Source organism: Pipistrellus hanaki, assembly GCF_964339955.1.
Source record: "Pipistrellus hanaki genome assembly, chromosome: 6".
NCBI lineage: Eukaryota > Metazoa > Chordata > Mammalia > Chiroptera > Vespertilionidae > Pipistrellus > Pipistrellus hanaki.
Window position 1 is genome coordinate 39,910,591 of NC_140508.1, and position 12,223 is coordinate 39,922,813.

General features: G+C 41.9%; 1 protein-coding gene across 35 annotated transcripts in view; it reads right to left on the reverse strand.

The window, feature by feature from the left end:
- TCF4 (transcription factor 4) overlaps window positions 1-12,223 on the reverse strand; it is a gene marked incomplete at its 5' end in the record, with an annotated part of 342,458 nt that overhangs the window by 66,781 nt on the left and 263,454 nt on the right. The window contains one exon of one of the 35 annotated variants that reach the window (XM_084887824.1): window positions 10,925-11,272. The exons of the other annotated variants lie outside the window; for them this stretch is intronic. Of the gene's footprint in view, window positions 1-10,924; window positions 11,273-12,223 lie in introns of those variants that run through there. 35 annotated transcript variants of the gene reach the window in all.

The window sequence follows — 12,223 nt, forward strand, 5'->3', positions numbered from 1 at the left end:
TACTTCACTGGATACCTTCTTCGGCCTCGAACTTAATTGTATACGAGGAAATTTGGTGAAATTCTCCAATTAAGCGTTATTAAAAGTTCCCACCTTTACAGTATTTTAAATGACAAAATCTGCCAGCATCCAAAACCTTACTCAGTAATCAGTTGGAGAAAGATTATCTAAGGATCAACCATCTCACCCATCCTCTACACTAGGAAACGGAAGCTGAGGAGGGTAGGTGCCTTGAAGGCAGCAGAGCGGGTCAGAACCCTGGTCTTTTCATCCCGAATCCCAGGTCAGAACTGTTGGCACCTTACCAGAATACCCTTCCACACCACCTATGGTCAAGGAATCTGGAGATAGAATTTCCATATTAGTAATTGAGACCTACCAACGCTAAGTAGTTATGCATGAATTCTATGCTGACCTTTCAAGCATCAAACTTAACTCTGTGTGCTTCATACACATGCCTTCATCTTCTGCTTACCAAGAGAATTGTTATGAACAGTGAGTTTCCAATCTGGTGAAGTTTTGAACAGGAATCACTGCCATGGTACACTGTAAAATTATTACCCATCCTCCCTTTCATAAAGCCCAAAAAAGTACAAATTATCTTTTTTCTTTTTCTTTTTTTTTTTTTTTTGGTCAAAACATATGGCTCTAACTACTTTCTTTTCTTTTCTTTTTTAAAAAAATATATTTTATTGATTTTTTTACAGAGAGGAAGGGAGAAGAGAGAGAGCTAGAAATGTCGATGAGAGAGAAACATCGACCAGCTGCCTCCTGCACATCCTTCACTGGGGATGTGCCCGCAACCAATGTACATGCCCTTGACCGGAATAGAACCTGGGACCCTTCAGTCCGTAAACTGAGGCTCTACCACTGAGCCAAACCGGTTTCGGCGGCTCTAACTACTTTCAACTAAAAACAAAAGCATGAAATAATTACCAAATGTATGACTCTGTGGCACAGATTGAAGTGAAAAAAAAAAAAAAGTATGCAAATTGTCAACATCTATACCCAATCAACCACTTCTCTATGGAATATCCATTCAAATACCTGCTTCTACCCCATGTCCAGGGCAAACTTTTAGGTAAAATCAGCTAGCAATATTTCACTGGCTTAACTCATGGCAGAGCTTCTAGCGAGCACCAGGCCAGGTGCTTGGGTACATTTAAAAACCAATTAAGAGGCCAGAGTTTTCATTACTGGCTAGTTGTGAGATTTCAGATGTATAACTAGCCACTAGAAAATGTACAGAAGAAACATTTTGTATGTTTATGCAAAATAAATATAACATTTTCTTTATGCAAATGAAATAACCGATTAGGATAGTTATTAAAAAAAAAACCCTCTCAAAGGAGGTGAGAAAATAGTAAAAGGCAACAATTCCAACAAAAATAACTAAGACTAAATGGCTCATATCTGCAGGCACATTTAAAATATAATTGTGCTGACTTTCTCTAATATTTAAATTTCAGATATTTTTTTCACTTTAAGGTTTCTTAATCTTAAAGATATACAGCTTAAAGATCTGCCACCTCTATTACTGTTCTGGAATTATAAGAGTATAAATATGAACAACAGATATTTCTTTAACAATAAAAATTACAGTAAGAATGTAATTTCCAAGAAATGAAATCTCTGATAACTAAATTACTTTGTTCAAGAATTCTGAATGTCTAAAATAGAAATGAAAAATCCAGATGATTGCTTAACATTAAGATAAGGGAAGCAGTTTAAGTTCTCAATGTTGATGAAATTAATGAGAAAATGTTTTTACAAGAAAAGAAATACAGAAGTTTTACATAATAAAAGGAACAGAATTGATGCCTTTTTTTCCTCCCTTGAAAACTAGTATGGAGTGAGAACTTAACAGAAATATACAGAAAGGTTAAAAAGAAGGAGGAGATGTTTTCTTTTTTGAAGAAACACCCATTATATACAAAGTAGGTTTACAGGTGTGGTTATACAAAACACAGTTTATTCTTGCATTATTACTTATTCATTATTGCATTATTTATAAGTTACCATTGTAAACCTACTTTTGCCCATGCCTGTATATAATTCTTTGATTACATAGTAAGGACACATTAGGTCGTCTGCCTAGAACATTTTAATCTCCAAATAGATCTGGGCTTTTCTCTGAATCCTTGATAGATAATTAAGAGTAGAGTGTGTGTGTGGGTGTGTGTGTGTGTGTGTGTGTATTTGTGTGTATGATAAAATTAAAGGTTTATAAAACATAGCAGCAGGGAACGGGAAGGACCTGTTTAATGGGTAGAGGGTTACCTTTATGGGTGATAAAAATGTTTTGGAACCAGATATACGTGGTGGTTGCTCAGCATTGTGAATGTACCGAATACCACTGAACCGTTCACTTCAAAAAGGGGTTATTTATGTTAAGTGAATTTCACCTCAGTTAAAACAAAACAGTGTAGCAGGACTATAATTTATCTGTTGTCCACAAACACACACACACAAAAAAAAACAAAAAACAAATTAGTGAGGACCCATGTGTAGGGAAATGGTATCCCAGGAGCAGAGAGCACCAAGGAAGGGCCATATTTGTTATGCAGTAAACCCTGTCATCAGTTGCCAGATAGAAAAATTGGGTAAATAATGTAGCCATTATTAGGTGAGGAGGTGGCTTTTCCACTGAAATAAAACTGTTCTTACTGAAGTCACTCATGATCTCTTTGTTAGCAAATTCCATGTTCTTCATTCTAGTAAGTAAATGAACGTATGACTCTCCCTCAGTGTCAAACCTGTCCAAAGTGACACTGCCTCCTTGTCTTAGGTAAGCTAACCGGCTATAGAAATGGTCTCCAATGTGCTCTAAGGAGCAGGAGACCATCTTTCACGTTTTAACTGTCATTTGGAAAATACATGTTGTAACTTCTGCCACTACACAGACATTTGGTGCAAATAAAACAAGGCTGTGCACTGAGAAAACACTTTGAAGAAGGATGGACCTCATTTCTCATTTGTACAGTATGTTCAGCACCCTGGTCAGAATTAAAATATATTTGGATGGCGATGTGTCTGTTCTCTTGAACAGAAAACTTCTTGAAATGTGGACAACTTATTTAGCTCCTTTCTCTAACAAGTACAAATAGCAATGGGTACTAGTGGTAAAATATAAACAGGATTATGGATCAAAAATTTTTTTGAAAAGAATGAGCTCAAAAAGTTTTAATTGAACATATTTAATATTTTAAGCTTTCCCAGCGCTATACTTGAGAACTTCGTAATTTTTTTAAATTACACAAGTTTTATTTCCCATAAAATACTATAGGCTTCTTAGGTCAGAGGGTGTGACTTAAGAGTACACTCAATGCAATCATCTTGCCTACAGCGAGTATCCAAAAAACATTTATTAAACCAACAAGGGAAACATCTGAAGTGAAAGAGGACCAATCCTTTTCTTCAGTTACAAAGTTTACACAGCCAATTTTTATAGTATTAAAGTGCCTTAAAGAACTATACTTCAAGCCATCTTTGTTGAGAAAAATTACCCTCAGAATCATAAATGGCTGAGGTATTACACATGAGCATGAGCCTCTACGGATTATCGGGGAAAAGATGTCATGTGGAGATAACACAGATGTAAAAGATTCTATGCTAAAATCCCACAGATATCCAGCACTGGATGTGCAAAATTTCTCAAGGAACTCATCCATAGAGAATTTATGAGCATTTCTGACTTGCTATATTTGTGATATCTGTTCCTTAGTTCTGTGTCCAGATTTTAAAAATAAAGATTGCTTGAAATTGTGACTTGAATTTTCAAAAAAAAAAAAAAAAAAAAAAAAAAAAAGGTTGGGAAATTTAAACAGAAGTCACAGGCAGGTGAAGAACACACAATATGCTTCATGATGTTTTCTACTATTTCCAGCTGATGGGTCCTCAGAAACAGGCTGGACTGTGATAAAGAGGCACAACACTTAAATGCAGAACTCCAGCTGTGCTCACCACTTAAAAAAAAAACAAAAAAAAAAAACCTTTGCATCTGCCATACAATTCCTTCTTTCCTTTCCTGAGTCTGTTCAGGTCCCACTAAACCTGATTGGTCTGTACAGCTCGTTTTGCCCTTTGCATGTCTTCTAACTTGTGTTGCTGTCTTCTGTTTTATATTTGTGGTCTACTTTCCCAAGTATGTTCCAATTCCCTCAGGGAGTGTCTCATTCTTTCCGTCACTCTCTCTGTCTGGTAGATAAGATGCCTGATGCTCATTTTCTAGTGATGATGATAATGATGACAATGATGATGGAAAAGCATTTTGCTCCGCCCTTTCTCCACCTCTTTACTTTCCTTCCACATCCACTACTCCAATGAAACTGCTCAAGAGCTCCTGGATACTGCAGCCAAATGTCACCCTTATCTCTCTGTAACATCTGACACTGTTGACTATTTCCTCCTTCTAGTCAGATCTTCTTTCCTTGGCTTCTGTGACTATGTCTTCCTGATGTTCCTCCTATCTCTCTGGACTTTTAAATTCGATCATCTCTTGGGCATACCCATTTGAAGGCCTCCTCATTACATTCACGATAAAATCTAAACTCCTTAATTGGGTGCACAAGGCACTTTTATGATCCAGCCACTGTTGATCTTTTCAGTCCTCTCTTACTATTATCCTTATGCACTATGATCTCTAGCCATTCGGAACTACTTCTTTATGATGGTATGCGCCATTCTCTTCCTGGACCCAGTGATTACCCTTGCATTTTGTCTGCTTAATTTCCATTCATCCTCGGACCTCACTTCCTCCAGGACAACTGGGAGACAGGTGCCCTTCCTGTGTCTACCGCTAGCGGCCTTACTCCCCACGGGTTCATTATCACACTACATGGAGCAGTCAACTTCGTGTCTGTCTTGTTCAGAGCTATATTCCAGCACCTGACTCATAGTAAGCATTCAAGCTTCTTACTATTTGAGTAAAGGAGGTAGAAAAAGCACATTAAAATGTTTTTAAAATAACCCTAATAACTCCGCCCTCAATAGGAAAGGTGAAATCTACAACTTCTCTACAACTTCAAACAGATAATCTCAGGTAAGAGTGTTAGTCCGAAGAACAGATAGAGGGTTCTGCCCAAGTGTATGTCAATGACTTACTTCAGGGGGAGAAGCCTGAGCTCTGTTTTTGGCCCTTAAATTCCGGAACAAGAAATCAAGGAGAAAGGACTCAAGGGCTCTCAGTAGGCTGCGATTGTCCCAGGACTTAGAATCCCTAATATTAGCTCTCCGGAGTGCAAGGTGGGAAAGCAGACTTGCAGGACCTTCAAGGCCGCAGAGCTCAGCAGTGACGAAGAGCAGGAGCTCTTAAGTCATGATCCGGGCTTGGCAGTGCGTGGCTGGCCCCCACCTTCGCGTCCAGAGAAGAAAGGCACCTTTCATCGCGAGGTTTTCACCTGTGGTGGTTTATCCCTTTGATTAAACAGGCAGCATCAACCTCAGGGCCAGTTTCTTAATAATGCTTTTCTTCTGCTACACGCACATTCCACCCAAGGGGGCCACGCTCCTATGGCTGTTTCTAAGGTGACATGATCTGCGGTATTTTCTAAAATAATCTGATGTGAACCAACTGGGTGAGAAAATGCTAAGATCTGCATTTCCTTGAAATGCGATGCTATTTTTGAGCTCCTAATTGAAAAAAATTTAAACTGCAAGTAATTAAGTAGGGGGCAGCACGCCGAAGGTGGCCGGTGTTTGGGCACATGGTAAACCGATCTGACGTTGAACGGGGAGGCTAATATTAGGAATGGGTAAGCCAAGCCGGGCTTTGTGTTTGCTCAACGTCTCATACTATTTTTCAAATGTCATGAGCTCAGCAAAACCCAAAACACATTTTCTCAGCGTTTCTCTCTATTTTTCGGCCCCATATGTATTTCGAGAGGAGTCCAATTCATATGTTTCTGATTTATTTACATGCAAGTCATCAGAATGTTGTTTTGTAGGAACTATTTGATGTCCAGGAAGCCTGTTGAGCCCTTTTTCCTTTGAGGTCCCTGCCTCCCCCCTTAGGATCAGGAAGCCATGCTTTGCAAATAGAAGAAGGAAGGAAGGGAGGAAGGGAGGAAGGGAGAAAAGAAGGAAAGAAAGAAAGAAGGAAGGAAAGAAGAAAGGAAGGAAGGAAGGAAGGAAGGAAGGAAGGAAGGAAGGAAGGAAGCCTCATCAGAATCTCCAATATTTTTTCCTCAAAGGTTCAAATGTTGTTCAGAAGGTAGATGGCGTAGTCTGAGTACAACTCTACAGCTGGCAGGCCACATTTTCCTGCTCCTGACACTGCCCTTCTGGATGTTGGTAATGCCTTCCTTGTGGACATAAAAGCACACATTTGCAGTGTATGAACAATAGCAGATCCTAAAGAGAGGCGATGAGCCCTTCCAAGATGAAGTGAATGGATTCTGTAACGTAGTATCTAGGCACTGGGGGATGGAGGGTGGGCAGTTAGCATCCAGAGAGGGAGGTAGTTATCATCTTTCCAGGAGAGCCCTAAAATAGTCAGCACCGCGTTTCATCCCACTAGAAATTCTGCAGCATTCTCTTTCCTCACTTTTTAAAAGTACCCTGGATTCAAGTGTGATCTGGTAGTTGTTTGCATACATTAAAAAACACACAGCATAACATAATTTTATAAATATTTCTCCACTTGTGAGTAACTACAAACTAAAAAAAGAACACTAGCACTTTTTAGGACTTCAACGACGGAGTTAGTCTGAGGATCCCTATATTCATACTTTTGACAAAGCAAGTTTTCTTTTCCTTTAAAGAGGATTAAGACACCACATATTAAGCACATGTAGGGGACAGGACTTTTTTCCTTTTAGCATTGTTGGTGTCTATAAATTCAATAATTTAAAAGATCTGGTAGACTGCTGTAATACTTTAGGAGGACCAAGTCAGATTTTAATAATAGCGGACTTTTTAAAAAGAAATTATATATAAAATAGGTTGCCTCCATTGCAAGCTTCTCTAAATTTCAGTTCAAAATCAAATGAATGCTCAGCAAAAAGCACACAGCTAGTGTGGAGCAGTGTCTCATGCCTCTGTACTGTGTGTCTAAAATATAAACCCGCATTTCCATCACTCTGTCCTCCATGAGCGGACAGATGAGAAATGCTGGTTATTCTGAGCAGGGACTCAAAGATTTCCAAGGATACCACCTTTCAAGACTGAGATCTCTCTCTCCCCTAAAATTCTTTTCCATTTTCCCATTTCAAAACCAGAATGGTGTCAGGGCTGAAAAGATTCAAAAAGTCTTCTCCAATCAAATATCTCTCCAGCACAGCTGCTGCTAAGTGGCCCAACATGTTCTGAGTCAGGCTAACAGCCCATACACTACATCATTTTGCTGTGAGTTCCCGATACTATATGTTTCAGTAAAGCAATATATATATTTTTTTAAATCACCAAATAGGACTTCTCAATACATCACTCTTCGAAAGCAGCTAATATGTCATGGCATGGCAACAAATAGAAATGTTGTCTTAAGCTGTCAAAGAAGGGTGATTTAAGGTTATGTATGTTTATTAAATATCAAATAGCCACTATTAATACATGTTACTTGAGCAAATCAATTAATCACTAGTTGCTCTGAATTCAAACAGTTCAGAGGACATTTTATTAAATTGCCGGAAGATGACCAAGTAGCAAAATATAATCATTACCAAGATTGTAAAAAAACCCAAAAGCCAAAAACAAGAAAAAACAACCACCATTTAGCAAACCAATCTGTATCTAATGAGGAGAAAGCTTGGGCAATGAAGAAAGTAGCCTTAGGCAAATATCTAGACAGAGTCAATAACCATTGTAAAATAAAAACATGGCCAGCTTTCTCTACAGAGTCAATCATACAGACATATCTCTACAATTTAAGTCAACAATATGTTTTCAGTTTTTACTGTCTTCCTACAGAGACCGTGAGGAAGTTGTCAAGTATTATGACTAGGTTTCAATAGCTGGCCTTTAGAACTCATAACTCATCTTGCTATTAAAAAACCTTTTGGGGGGGACACAGTTTTGTTTTTTGATCCCGTTTTATTGATTTTTTTTCCATTTAAAAGAAGGAAGACGTTAAATGGAAACATTCACTCATCATTCACTCATCAGATACCACATTATCTTCAGAAACTATATAAGTTCCTAACTGTGAGTAATATTTTGAAATGCAATAGTTGAAGCGAAAAAGGCAGCCTCGTGGGCTACCCATCTGTAGGGCAGATTATAAGACGTGAATTTGAGAGCATTATAGAAAAATGTTACTTGGAAAGAAAATATTTTTATGGGTAGCACTAAAACTGTCTATAAAGTTCTTCCCCCCTTTTTTGCCTCTCTGTTCCCCGATACTAGACCTTCCCTTGGGATGCCATCCCTGCTGAGCAGCGGTAAGGAGGAGCCTCTCCGTGGGTACCCCCCATTGCCATAAAGTCAGTGACAGAGAAGTCGCTGTGCTTGGGAGAGATGGGTCTTCCACATGTCCCACCCGAAGCACACACAGATGCACACATACAATGCCCTTCCATTGTATGGCCCGAGATGGACAGGAAGGTGGCAGCTCTAGGCATCCTGCCCCTTTGCAACAAATTCAAAGAGGTGCCCTGGATGAAACACACACACACACACACACACACACACACACACACACACACAACTCTATTCATCTCTACTGCTGCCATTTTTCAGCGTCATTTCAATGTTTAACAACCTGAACTAATAGCGGCTTTTAAACATGTCCGGAGCTTCTGGAGGGAACCTGCGCCCTGCCACCCATTTGTTTTTTAACTTTCGCATAATTCCGATCATCTTGATGGACTGACCTGCTCTGGGATTTTAATCGAGGGTGGACAATTTCTCTGTTTGTTTTAATTGAAGGTCCGTAATGCGGGCCACATGTTCCTGGCGGTGAGCTGGAAGCACAGAGGAGGCAGGGGCAGGGGAGGCAGAGTGGTGGGGATTTGGACTGGGGGAAAGGGGTGGTGGGGAGGGGCCAGATGATGAAAAGACCAGTCCCACAAGCAAAGCACATTAGCAACCCAGAGTGGAAAGGGCCGGAAGGAAAACCCACCCACCTCACCCCTGCGTTCATTCTATCAACCTGCAATTGCTGCAATCAAAACCATATGTCGGTTCTTCCAGATCTTTCTCACAGGACAAACATGCAGAGGGCCTCAGGCCTGGCGTTGCCATCAAATGGTAATTGATACCATATGAGCCACAAAACAGAAAAGCACATGCAAACAGCAACCCCTCTCACTGCCCCCCACCCCGCCCCCTCCTGGGCCCCTGGAGGGGGATGAAATTGCAGGTCTTGCCGGGCCGCTAAGTGCACTGTGCACCATGAAAAACAAGTGTATGCGGCTCCAGCAACCACCTGTAAATCAGAGAGAACGGAGAGTCCACCAGCCAAGAGCCAGCCCTAGAGAACAGGCGAGGGTGAAAGGTCACCCTGGGTTAACACGAGGTCATCGATCACGGGGAGAAACGAGCACAGGTGTGAAGCAGATCACAGGCCTGCGAGCAGGGACCGGCCTGCCGGTCCCACAGCACATCCGGCCTGGAGAAAGCGCGTTCCCGCCCAGCCACATCTGTCTTCCTCTCCCTCTGCACATGCGAGAGTGGGAAAGTGGAAACCACTCCCAATTACAAGGTAATTAGAAGAAAAAGGACTCCGATCCTGTATCTGCTGGGCTGCATTTTGGAAGTTTTTTTTTTTTTTTTTTTTTTTGCATTCCATTGTTCGCATAAAAGAAAAAAAAAATCCAGAAGGCCCACCGAGCTGGAGGTGCTGGCAGTGGCAGGTTGCGCGGTTGTAAGGCAGTAGGTAAAGCCCGTCTCCTGTTTCCGCCGACACTGACAGAACTACAAGTAGCACACGGCTCTCGCCTCTGCATGTATATATTTTCTTATTAACTCGATCGGGCAGAAATTTGCAGAGATTTGTTTGGATTTAGAAGTCACAACAGAACGTCAGTTTCACAAACCAAGGCGCTCGCTCTGCGGTGGAATGCACACTCCGGACCCCACCGCTCCCCGCACACAGCCAGCTATTTGTTCCAGCCCCTTCAGCAGCCGCTTCTGGACTCACAGCTCACTTACTCTGCACACACGCACTGCGTCTAGTTTTTCCTCCTCCTGCCTGTCCCATTCTATGTGATATTTTAGTCTTATAGATCTTAGGAAGTTTAAATATTTTCCAGATGGGACCAGGCAGTCCAGAACCCTGTAAACATTCGAAGTCATAAAAAGGTCCAACCGAACACTTAAAGCAGAAGAGGAAGATGCTGGGACATTCTGCTTTTGCGAGCAGTCAACCTTGTGAGCGAACACTGCAAACTGTCCACAGGGGGGTGGGGAGGGACGAAGATCAACTCTTTTCCTTCTCCCAAATTCCCAAGAACTAACTGGTTCATCCTAATTTAGGTCCTGTCTATTTATATCTTTCCTAATTAAAACAGTCCCCCCTCTCCATCCCCCCCAAAAAAGATGATTTAAACTCAATTTACAATTCAATGCATCTCAATGGGAAGAAAGAAAACCATAGTTGTAACCGAATGAAAATTCCAGAGTCCCAGAGGGAAAATAAATAAGGTCTATCAATTCCATCCCTTTGCCCAGATTCTCAGCAGTTGCCTGCCTCACAGGGCAGCCACAAAGACCATGAACAAGTGGCATTTCCAAGCACCCTCCGCCTAGAGGCAACGGAGGAACATCCACAGGGACGCTCAGCACCGATCCAGGAGAAGAGGAAGTGAACACACGGAGGGGTAAAGGAACAAGGGCAGCGAATGAAAACGAAAGTTCCTGGTGAATGGCAGGGGAAGACAGAAGTAGGGCAAAGCACATGGGCAGCACACACGCCAAAGCAGCACAGGGAAGCTCAGAGGGTGTCCGAGCAGGCAGGCTCAGTCACCACTCGGGGAGTCTCTGACCTTACCTCTGCTCTCCCTGCGTGGTCCAGTCAACATAACCCTGTATCTGAGCATCTGCACTGTTTAAATTTCATCCCGTGGTGTTGTTTGCTGATTGGTCAGACATGGCTAACAGCATCAGAACTGCAATCTGACAGACAAGGAGCAAGCAGGACCACAGCACAGGATTCTCAAGAGGAGGGAGAGAGGGAACTCCATGCTGGATCTAGGAAACTCAGACCCACAGATGTGTGCAGCAGGGCCTGGGGCTTGCCTAGGGGTGGGAGGGCCTAGGATGAGCCTGGGAGGAGGGCATGGGAAAGGGGAGGTGGGACAAGCCTCACCACCCAAATGACCAAGCCCAGGTTTCCCCCGACGGAGCCTCATCTGGACCAGGTTTAACAGATTCCCTCTTGCCACTCCCAGATGCCATCACACCCGGAATAGAGGAGGCTCCCTTCCTGCACACCTTCCCTACAGAATAAAAGTGTGTGTGTGTGTGTATGTGTGTGTTGGGGGGGGGAGGAAGGGGTTCTCAGTTTGGGATATTGCAGTTGTCCTCTCTTTTATTTACTCTTCAAATTTCTTGACATTTTCCAGAGGATACAGAAGCTACTAAAGAGAGGCTAGTTGACAAAAGCATCCCATCTGATTTTTGCTGTGGAAAATCCCGTTTAATGGAATACTTATTTGACAACGGTAAAACAAGAAAGGAGAGAGGAAAAAGGTTGAAGGAGTTTGGACATTGCTAGAGAAATAATGGAACACAGAGGAAAAGACGAAGATAGAAAAAGAGGGAGGAAATACTACTAGAGTTATAGGCTGTCTTCATCCTGACCCAAGTGCCTCTCTGTCACAGCCACACAGCCAGCAGGAGCCACTGAAAGGCACAGTGTCTGGCCAGACAGGTCCCCGCACCCCCTCTCCCCATCGTGCTCCCAGTGTTCACCACACACACACACACACACACACACACACACACACACTCCCATGGCCCACAGCCTACTGGCCAACAGATACAACTGATTACTTACTATAAATGTAGAATCCCTTTCCATTAGGAAAATTTTTTTATATGCAGGGTTTTCACCTCCAATTGAGGATCAGTTTGAACCCTTGCCTTCATGTCCTCAACCCAGAATCATGACTGTAGAATTTTAAAATCCGAGTAGAATTTCTCAATGCTCAGAACATTACGGGCAAATTCCCTCTTTCCCAGCATTATTTGGCGCCAGATTTTTTTGGGAAGTTATCATATATTTACTATTAATTACAGAAGAAGAGAGGATATGGTAAAGTGAAGACAATAGAGCAATAAAAAAAGC